The 10923-nt window shown below is 28.6% G+C and overlaps 1 protein-coding gene across 2 annotated transcripts in view; it reads left to right on the forward strand.

The window, feature by feature from the left end:
- The first annotated feature begins 296 nt into the window (after positions 1-296).
- Positions 297-10923, forward strand: part of LOC106682373 (proton-coupled amino acid transporter-like protein CG1139) — a 95340-nt gene continuing 84713 nt past the window's right edge. The window contains exons 1-2 of one of the 2 annotated variants that reach the window (XM_067052225.1): positions 392-452; positions 555-641. The gene's annotated coding sequence lies outside the window, so the exon portion shown is untranslated. Of the gene's footprint in view, positions 453-554; positions 642-10923 lie in introns of both variants that reach the window. The other variant, XM_067052224.1, reaches the window with a different exon arrangement.

Genomic DNA, 10923 nt, shown 5'->3' on the forward strand with positions numbered 1-10923 from the left:
TTGCTTACTTTTATTTTTATATATGCATTTATTTATCTTTTGGTCTTTAAAGTGGTATAAATGCTTTTTTACATCACTACCATGTTTTGTTCCTATATATGAAATTTCACAATAAACACCGTTTTTATCTGGAAAAGATGTTCCTAAACACAATCTATGTATGTATTTCTAAATACATGAAATATTGGTTGTCAGCTCCTTACTGGACCTTATAAGATAGCATTAATTCCAATAAAAGTTTGGAGCCTCTCGCATAGCGCGCCGCGCCCATAGGATGTAGATGCCATTAGGATCCAGTGCGATACCCTGAGCGCCGAATTGAGCTGTGATGAAGAGAACTCTCCCCCACTACGGAGGTAGGAGAGGTAGATATTGGCGACAGGTGCCGGCGGCCGGCCAGTCCTTCTCTGCAGCCTTAACCAACAGTTGCTCTCCTGGTTTCTATGCACAAGGTAACATACACCAATATACTATAGTGATCGACTGCCAAACTGTCTTCTATGATATAGTGGTCGTCCAATTGTTCGCTATATGAGTGATCCACCTCAATACAGGTTCTAGTGTCTCGAGTGTCTTCCTGATCTTGTAGAGGTGTGCGCCGTCCCGTATCTTTTGGCCGCTCATGATTTCCTCCGTTAAAGGTAAAAGAAAAGAAAACGTATTTTGGTGATAATGAATTTGCGAACACCCAATTCATCTTTATAAGAATCTTGCACATTGATTAACCATTGTCTTTTGTTAAAATAACGCACGATTATTAACATTCTCAATACATGAAATTTTTAACTCTCTTCTCTTTTAAAAATATGTTAAAAAAAAAAAAAAAAATTAGCGCTATTATTTACATAGTTGTTTTGAACAAAACATTCCCCTTTTAGTAAATTAGGTGTATTTGTCATTGCATGTTTGGCTTTGTCTGACTAGAACTATAATGTAGGAGTACAGATGACATGACATTGAAAACGAAATTGCAATTAGTGGACGTCCATTTAGCAATTTTATGTACTATTTTTAAATATTTTAATTCATATTTATCAAAATTGGTATTAAATAATAAATTTATAAAATTCCATAGTGGAAGAAATATCATATTATTTTTATATTCCAAAAATTTATAGATTTAATCTTATATAAATTAGTGTTACTAGATTATTACTAATTAAAAATGGTAACAATAGCGTGAACCATTGTTCCATGCTTCCCATTATAATAAATATAAATTATTTTGGGTTTAGTTCAATTTATTGTGACGAATATAATTAGTTAAATTAGTTGATTCATCATTAATTGAATAAGTTACTCACAGTTTTTCTGTTCCTCTGTCCTTTCTCAGATAATGTTAGGCGTAATAATTAATGAATAAATTTTAATGATATAATCTATATAATCATCAGTTACATTAAAATATAAATTTGTTAAGTTTCATAGTATTTTTTTAGGCGCAAAAGAACGTAGTATCCAATGTTTACATGTGAATGTGGATGGCCCCTTAGTTCTTTCTGGAAATTTTCCACTCCATTACGTACCGTCTGTGCGGAGTTCTCATTCTAAAATCAGTTGGAAATTGATGTTTGTGGAAACATTCCAAGACAAGCAATCACGATGAAAAAAAAGATACTTAATACTTCTTAATATATAATACAACAATGTAATTTCTTGTTTACCACTAAACCAAACGTGAACTAAGGGCATCGCAGAAATTTTTTTTTTTAAATCATAAATTATTTTTAAAAAATAAAATTTTGTTATAGTGCTATTTTATGTAAAAATTATTTGTAAGTTTCATTATATTTTTTAATTTAAGAAGCCAATTAATCAGAAATAAAATATCGGGAATAAAAATAGTAATTATTCGTTTTCATATAAACATAAATAAATATTAAATATTTATTAATATGACAATTTTTTATTACAATAATTCATCAACTGAAGTTCTGAAAATTGCATTAGAATGTTATAGGGAAGGTGGGTTGAAGAATGATTGATGAAAAACACAATAAGTACCAGACACCTTGCGTGTGGCCCTCTTCCCACCTGTGCTTACAAAAGAAAAGGATTTAAATTTGGTCCTAACCCATTTATAAGAGTTTAGAGGACTGGAAGTGGGACTTAGGTTCTAGCGTCATCAAATAGTCACGTATTAAATCGGAGTGGTCTAGGTAAACAATGTGCTTCCAGATTGTGTTGTAATTAAGGGCATTTTCCAGGGTGGAAATTCTTCTTATTCCCGTACGGAAATTATGGCTGTGTAGGGCAATCCTTGCAAGCTCAGAAGAACTGAGAAGATTAAATTTGCAATAATTGACAAGTAACATTTAAATCCTACATTGGTAACAGATCCTTCTTAAAGCATGGCAATTCAGGACTATACTGGGTGCAGTTGCAAACCTCTAGGAGGTAGGTTGGTATATTCTTGGAACAGTACTCCAAACTCTAAAAACTTGCTACCGAACTCACAAAGCAATGCACCTGGTGACGTAGTTCCAGTTTTAGAGTATTTGAAAAGTTAGAAACATCTGTTATTGACGAATTGGAATATATACCACAGGTGTTCGTTGATTATTTCTTTGAGGGCGCAGGAAGACGATGAGTAGTCATTCATGCCAGAGGCTGCAGCACGAGCTCCTCAACTAATTTAACTTCAAAATTTGGTTTTAAATATTCTCATAAATTTATGTTTCAAATTCAATTGTTTTTTACATTCACGTAATTAAATATTGCGAATTAAAAAAAGTCAAAACCATGTGCTATTTAATTATTCTCATATCTTTCTATAGTAATATCTAGAGAATATTCAACTGAGCCTAATACATTTTTTTTGTAGTCTCAAGGATAATATTAATTTGAATTTTATTTTAATCTGAATATTTTTATCCAATTTAAGGTGGTATTGTTAGAGCATTCATTCGATTTCTCGATGTAAGCACTTGTTGATAATTTTGAATTGAGATAGGAGACCCAGGTTGCTTTTATATTCTTCCAATACGTAACCTGTTTTCATTAACGAACACACGTGCATGCACGCGCTAACGCAAATAACTCTTGAAAATTGGAAATTTTAAAGAGTTAAACATAACAATGCACACGATTTGATATGACAGCTTTTTATAAATTGAAAACAAAGAAGTTACCTTTGGGAACGGGGAAAAAATCTTCCTTGAAGATTGGACGGTCCTTTCAATCTAGATAAAAACAAAACTCACAACAAAAGATATCTGTATAAATATATCATGCAACAAATATAAACTAATATTAATTATGACTAAAACAATTACATTATTAAGAACAATGAGGGGTGTTGGAAATTCCACTAGCAATCGCTACGTACTTATCTCCTTTCACTTCACTACGTCAAAGATTTTAATTCAAAATTTTCATAACAGCAGTTATACTTATTTATTTATTTTTTCAAATTTAGCTTAAACTTTCTCAGACAAAACTGAAAAAAAAAAAGTTTTTCAACAACTGATGAATGAAGTGGTACGAGACTCAAAACAAAAACCTACAGCAGTAATTTCAAGACGTAGTTACAAATCTTAGTTTACGCTCTGTTCACATTACCTTCAAAAAATGTAAATTTATTTTAATGATTGTTTGATTTTACATTTTCCATGCAATCAATTTAAACAGCGAATTGTATACATATATCTAATTTGGGACACTATTATTGTTTTCGAGAACTCAGATCGACTGCGGCATTTTGCAATGATGATTATGGTATATCTTTCTTTATTTTCTTAGAAATAATTGTCATCAATTTTTTTCTTTATCGTTCCCATTCAATTAAACGAAAATACCATGCTTGGGAAATCCCTAGTGATTTACATTTAAAGAGAGCAATTGGGGGTTTTAATACTCAGGCCATAATAACAAGGAAATTTTAGTGAATAAGACCTTATTTTTAATATCTTACCGATAGTAAGTACTAATTATAAATTAACTCTTTAACAAACATAATCACATACTCATTGTAACATTTTATGCTACTCTAAATTAATAAACAAAAATTTGTAATTTTTCTGGATTAATATTTTTTCTTACCATAGACTGTAATATGTTGCAATAAATAACAGTGATTTTTAATACTGGGCCTCATTTTTTCAAAACTTTTAAAATATACATATATTAAAGGAGAGGTTGAATTGCAAATTAAAAAAAAAAAATCATCCTTAATTATTCTTATATATTTATATATTAATATCTAGATAGGATTCAGCTGGAAAATACTGAATAAACTTTGTGTATTCTCAAGGATAATGGTGTTCTTAATTTTAATTTTATTTTAATCTTAACATTCTTATGCGATTTAAGGTGCCATTGTAATAACATTCACCCAATTTCTCGACGCAAGCACTTGTCTACAATTCAGCCTTCAGTTACGAGGCCAGGGTGCTTTTCGATTCTTCCAAAACGAAACCTGTTTTCGCTAACGATGTTGTCCCTGTTTCTTTATAATGTTGATTATCATTGAACACCTCTTAATGCCTTCCATGAGATTAAGTTCTGGACCTTAAATGCCCACAAAAATTAACCAAGACATTTAAAAATTCGTTGTTTGAAGATACTGGTTTTAGTTTATTTATAAGCCTGTAATAGTTTACGTAAACATTTATTTCATATAAATAGATGTAACCAAAGAATTAGGTTTATAAATTATAAACATACTTTATTTATGTAAATGTAATGAGTTTTTGGAAATTATGAACTTGGGAATTATAGTCATTGGAAATGTCTTTATCATAATTTAATTTGTTTAATTTCACATGTTACTAATGGACCGTCTTTTTTTTTTTTTTTGGTCTTTTATAATTATGTTTATGTTATACTGAATTCCAATATATCTTATTGAAAAAGTATATCTAATATCTACAAATATCTAAAACATCTGATTGAGAAATCACCCACAAAGCAAAATTTCAACAATGAGTTTTTAGTGTAAATTTAAACTTGTTTTATCTTCATAATTTTAAGGTCCTTTTAATATAGAGAAAAAAAATTTGAACCCTGTTAAGAAATTACAGAACAGCAATTATCTGATGATTGGTCAATGTGTTTATGTTTTGTCGTACAAACTTTTTAGTATGTTCTTCTTTAAATCAATCTAAAGTTTTTTCACCTGAATTTCAAATCTATCAAATAATTTTTTGAGCTTAAATATTAATATCTACTTCATGAATTACAAAAAACAATTATAAAACGAAAAGTAAAAATCGTTTTAATCATGTTGGATCGATCGAATATAAGTTCGGTAAAAAAATACCTTGCATTTAATACTTCTTTTAATGTGTACTGATATATTATTAATAATTGATAAACCTTATTTTCGCCTTGTCATTGGAGATATGCCACACTGCCCTAATCCTTTTATCTTCTGTTGTATAACACAAATTTGTGCAGTTCTTTACAATGTAGTTCTTATTTCCAGCATTTGTAAATTAAAACTTACTCTTTACTGTCGTGAAACCATTACTACCAATGATGTCTCTTGTTCTCAAATTCTTTGACTTGGCATGTCTTTCTCCTAGGTTTTCAATTTCTCCTTCTATCCATACACCTTATTTATTTATTTTTTTGTATTTCTATCATTATCATTTCCCATAAATGTGGTATCTAGTTGTGATTATCTTCACGTCTTCATAATCCGTCTTTTTATTATATATTCTTTTGACTTCTATTCGAAAAGAATATAAGGGGAAAAATACTAATTGTATGCTTGCTCAATACTTCCATGTATATAGGTTAATTGTTTCATATTTTACTACGCATTTATTCTTTTTTGTTTTTTATTCGTTTATGGTTGATTATTACTTTAGTTAGCATTGAAAAGGGCCTATAAGCAGTTGAAATGCTGGCACCAAAGTTATCTATGGCCCATTTCCAAAATCCAAAAATATTTAATTCCTCATCCAATAAAGCATTAATCAATATATTTAGTTCTTTATTTATTTAGAACAGTTATACTTGTTTCAGTGCAATTTAATTGTCTATAATTGAAACCCTATAAAAATATGATTCCATTCAAATATTAAAAAATACATTTTTAAATATTATACATATTTCAAAACAATTGAACTGGTTACCGTCGCTTGTGTTTTGTAAAACTTTATTATGAGATAAGGATAATTAAAAATGGAATACATATTTTTTTTAATGAAGCTATAGTAAGTTGACCGTGCCAGAAAGCCGTTATTTCATTTAAATTAATGAACCGTAAACTGAAATAAGGAATATTTTTCTTAAAAGTTATATTATTCTATCTTATATGGAAAACAAAATGCTATATAATTCGTTCTTTGAACGTCCCCCAGAAGTAATCCGAAAAAAAAAATCTCCAAAATTCATAGAGACCCAAATATGTGCTGCAACAAAAAAGTTGCACCATGGAACACCTCATTGTAGATACATTAAAAGAATTATTGCACGAACACATCAATGAGACAGCCATGTACATAGAATAAATGTAGTTCATTAAAAATTATATTTAATTTAATTAATCCAAATATTTATCAATTTATACGTTTTTATAACCTTTTTTCATATTACTTCAATGTTGAAATTTTCGAAATACAATAATTGAATAATGAAAATTATTTGTTTATTATTTGATTTGGCTACATAAAATAAAGTCTTATGACTTAGAATGGACACGTCGCCAGACTAATAGACCTAGTTTAATAGTCAATTTATTTAGTAAATTATCTATTTGAATGTTATAATAGTATTTTATTTCTTTAGAATGATTACAACAACATTTCAATGTTTAATAATTAATTTGTAAACAAAATTTTTCATGGATTTGTATTAGAATTTTTTTAATTTTGTAATATTACATTCTGTCAAATTATTTTATTAAAACAGAAAAAGAAAAACTACAGAAGCTTTTGTTAACTCATTAGTTTTATATTTTAATGTTATTTTCCAATGGAGATAAGACGCGTAAAATATAAATAAATGTTTAATATAATAATATATATGATAACAAATTTAACCAGTCAGTTAAAACTAATGAAATAAAAAAATGAGATGGACAATTGCTAAATCACTTAATCTGTCACACGTAGAATAATGATAAAGAAAAATAACTGATATAAAGAGAATTTCTTAATCTGGTAACAAAAACTGGCAATGTCTTAGCACAAATCCATTTTGATTGTAGCCAATATCTCCATCTAATACTGTGTATTAGTTTTCCCAATAGAATACTAACATAAATTATTTGACATGTTACAACAAACAAATGACTTTTGTTCGCCCTTGAAAACTTTATGAAACCAAAACGATTTTAAATCCTCGTAGCAGAATTTCTTGCAAAAGAAACTAATTTAACAATTTCCTGTTTCTCAGCTTCGGGTTCAGAATTTACATTACTTTAGAAAATGAAACAATAAATCTTTTAGTTAAATTAAATATTTAATGAAACGTTGTCAGAAACCTGTGTAAAAAGATTTATGATTATAATATAGGTAAGTCATATTTTTAGCGATACTTAACGTGTTCAGTTTTAAGTGTACTTCAAACTATATTTCTACCTTTTCGATTTGATTTCTGTCATAAAATATTTATTCTGAAAAATCACCTATAGATCGACTTGAACATGGGTTACATCAAGCTTTAAGTAGGTATCGGATTCTTAAATGGGTCGAGGGAAAAAAACTAGTAAATTATTTTTCGATTTTAATAACATTGCAAAAAAAACACATACTTTTTTTGTTTAGTGAGCTCTCTTCCAAAAAAATTCTCCATACTCCCCATCATTACGCCATTAATAAGGCGACACAAATAAGATCAAGATAAATAAAAAATTACTACAAAATATCGTCACACGATGTGAAGTTAATTTAATGATAATGTGATAACATGACAGAGGAGAAATGTACACTTAGCATATGAAACTCCTCTCAAAACAATTACAATACTTCAGGTAGTAGTTTAATAAAAATATATTACTTACCAAAGCGTACAATTAATAATTTATATCATGAGCCCCGCTCTGCACTCTGGTTGCAAAAAAAAGATTTGTAAAAACGATTGTGAGAGTCCTATAGATGTTATTGAAGGAGTTTCATAAAACTAGTTGATTTCTACAAATACAACACTGAACCGTCGTAAACTCAAAAGCTAATAGTTTAAATAAAAATCCATAAGAGAGCATTTATTTGCTCCTTTCCCTACTTGCCTATTCTCGCCCCACATATCACAATTTCACTTGATTTGATGATAGTTCAGGAAAAGACAATGGAATTGGTTTTTTACTTGTTCACACTCTCGTTTTATTTTCTGTTTACCTTATTTTTCTTCAAAAGATGAATCCGAGTTATAATAATACACAAATAATTATAATATTATAATTATAATAATATACAAATAATTCATCTGATATTTTCAAAACGATTATGAGGTCAACTAAAGCTGCGAAAGTGAGCCTAAAGATTTTTAACTTAACGGGAATTCTGCAGTAATAGACCGTTGAAGAAAATGGATATTAAGGATAATGAAACAGTATCACAATACTCATAGAGTAATTATGACACCTTTAGATGCCCTATTTCTTAACAACTTCTTCACGGCTTAACAATAGTTTTTGTAATGACCTAATATTAAATTCCAGTGTAACATTCCAATATTGATTATAAACACTTATCCTAGACACTAATAGAGACTTAGGTAAATATGGTATCATCTTAAAAAAAAAAACCTCTTATTCTTCTGAGGTAGGATAAATATTTAAATTTTTTACCGCAATCAAATATTTACTATAACCAAACATGACATACATAACCTGCATTATTTTCTTGTTTGTCGAACAATCTAAACCCTCTCGAATCAGATAATTCAATTACATTGCTTCCTTATTGTGTAATACCTTATAAAAAATGTGCTCGATATGTCAATACATTTTTGACGAAAATTATTCAAGATATTTTATCAAATAGTTAATTTAAGTTATAGTTCGGGTACGGTAGGATCTTATTTATTTATTTTTTTAAATTGTCTTGAAAATATTTGTATATACGATACGTACTATTCGTATGCGATGGATACTATTTTTGTATTCATATTATTCTTATAACTTCACTAAAGCTTTATAACAAAAGACGTTGAAAGTACAAATGGTGTATACAATTCTATTCGCATCAACGCTGATTTAAAAAAAATAAAAAATTATTAAGTGTATTAACACATTTAATTAATTACTTAGTTGTTTAACTTCAAATGTTTTTAAATAATTGGATTATTGTGACTGATTAATTTTAACCCAAGATGTTATTATTGATTAAAAATATAAATTAATTTCTTCTAAAGTTTTAAATATCTCACAACTACAGGTTTGACTTACGCCACTTTAGCATTAATCGGCCGATAGCAAATGGTATGATTTCATTATTTTTCGAAGATGGTTGATTTGAATTAAACTATGTCCATGAGAGTGCTTTGAAAAAGGAGGAATAATATTAATATTAAAATATTTGCATTATATTTTACTTTATGTAACCACATAACTTTTTAAAAAGTTACAGAAAATATTTTGACTTTCCCCCGGGGGATCCCCATAAGCCTAAGTGATGGAATTTCTTTGTTGCTACTTTGCCTTTAACATAACACTGACTGTGCCCTTAGGGTTATTATTTAAAACATATTCTGTTTCAGAAGTAATTGTACTTCTGTATGATACTTTCTTAACAAGAGAACTTAAATTTTCTGGAAAGGTTTAGAATTAAAACATGATAGATTGAATAACATACAGAGCACGACATATATATATATATTATATTATGATTAATACTTTGTTACTGAATTTACGAATAATTGCTCACAATTTAACAATATTTTAAAATTAAAATATATATATATATATATATTTTAATTTTAAAATATTGTTAAATTGTGAGCAATTATTCGTAAATTCAGTAACAAAGTATTAATCACATAAGAATATTAATATCTTAAAATGAAAGCGGGTATTAGCAGTACTATATTTTAAATGGTTTTCTTAAGAAAAAAATTAAGTTTTCATCTGTGGCGGGGGGGTGGTAGGGAAGAAAAAAAAGTGTATTGTATAAATGATATTCCAGCAGATCCTTATCTACTTTACTTCTCAACATTAATACATAAGTTTTAACAATTTTCATTATGGTTTTGAAAACACTTTGGTCTTAGTAATTATTCACGTGTTTGGAAATTCCATAGAAAGTCTTGTTTGGTTCAAGAAATGATGGCGTAATTATGTTGGCTTAAGAGATAATGTTCTGATATGCAATTACATCGCATCACCAAGTATGAGATAAGCTGTAATACAACTCTTATAAAACCTTATAGATAATCTTAAATTCTACTTTTGAGAACAACGTTTCCTCAATAATTACCCATGGATTTGGAAGTTAGACAGAAATAAAATCATGTTTGGTTCTAGATATGCTGCCTTAATTATGTTTATTTAACAAATAATTTTGTGATATACTCACAACTCATCACCAAATACAAGATAAGCCGCAATACAACTCTTATAAAACCTTATGGAGATTGTTAACTCACTTTTTGACGACAATTTCTTTTTTTTCCATTTACCACTAAACAAGATCTCATTCAGCATTGTTTTTAATTCTTGATATCAAAAGCGAATAAATGATAGTTTCAAATCTTATCTAAAGAATACTGATAATAATTTTCGAGCTCCAGCAGTTTTCTTTTATGATAAATTTCTCGTAATAATGGATCCAACGTTTTGAATTTATAAAGTGCCACATCAGACATATCAATTTTTTTAATAAATATATGTATTTAAATATGTACCGGTACAACCCATGAAGGATGCGGGCGTTCAGTACTTTGTAAAGAAGCCTGTTACTTGACCAACGGTTGTGCAAGGAGGTGATTTGGTCAGAATCACGCTGAATCGCCAGATTATTCCCCAATTAAGGGACC

The sequence above is a fragment of the Halyomorpha halys genome, unplaced genomic scaffold (assembly GCF_000696795.3).
Source record: "Halyomorpha halys isolate HHAL.00 unplaced genomic scaffold, Hhal_1.1 Scaffold409.1, whole genome shotgun sequence".
Lineage (NCBI taxonomy): Eukaryota > Metazoa > Arthropoda > Insecta > Hemiptera > Pentatomidae > Halyomorpha > Halyomorpha halys.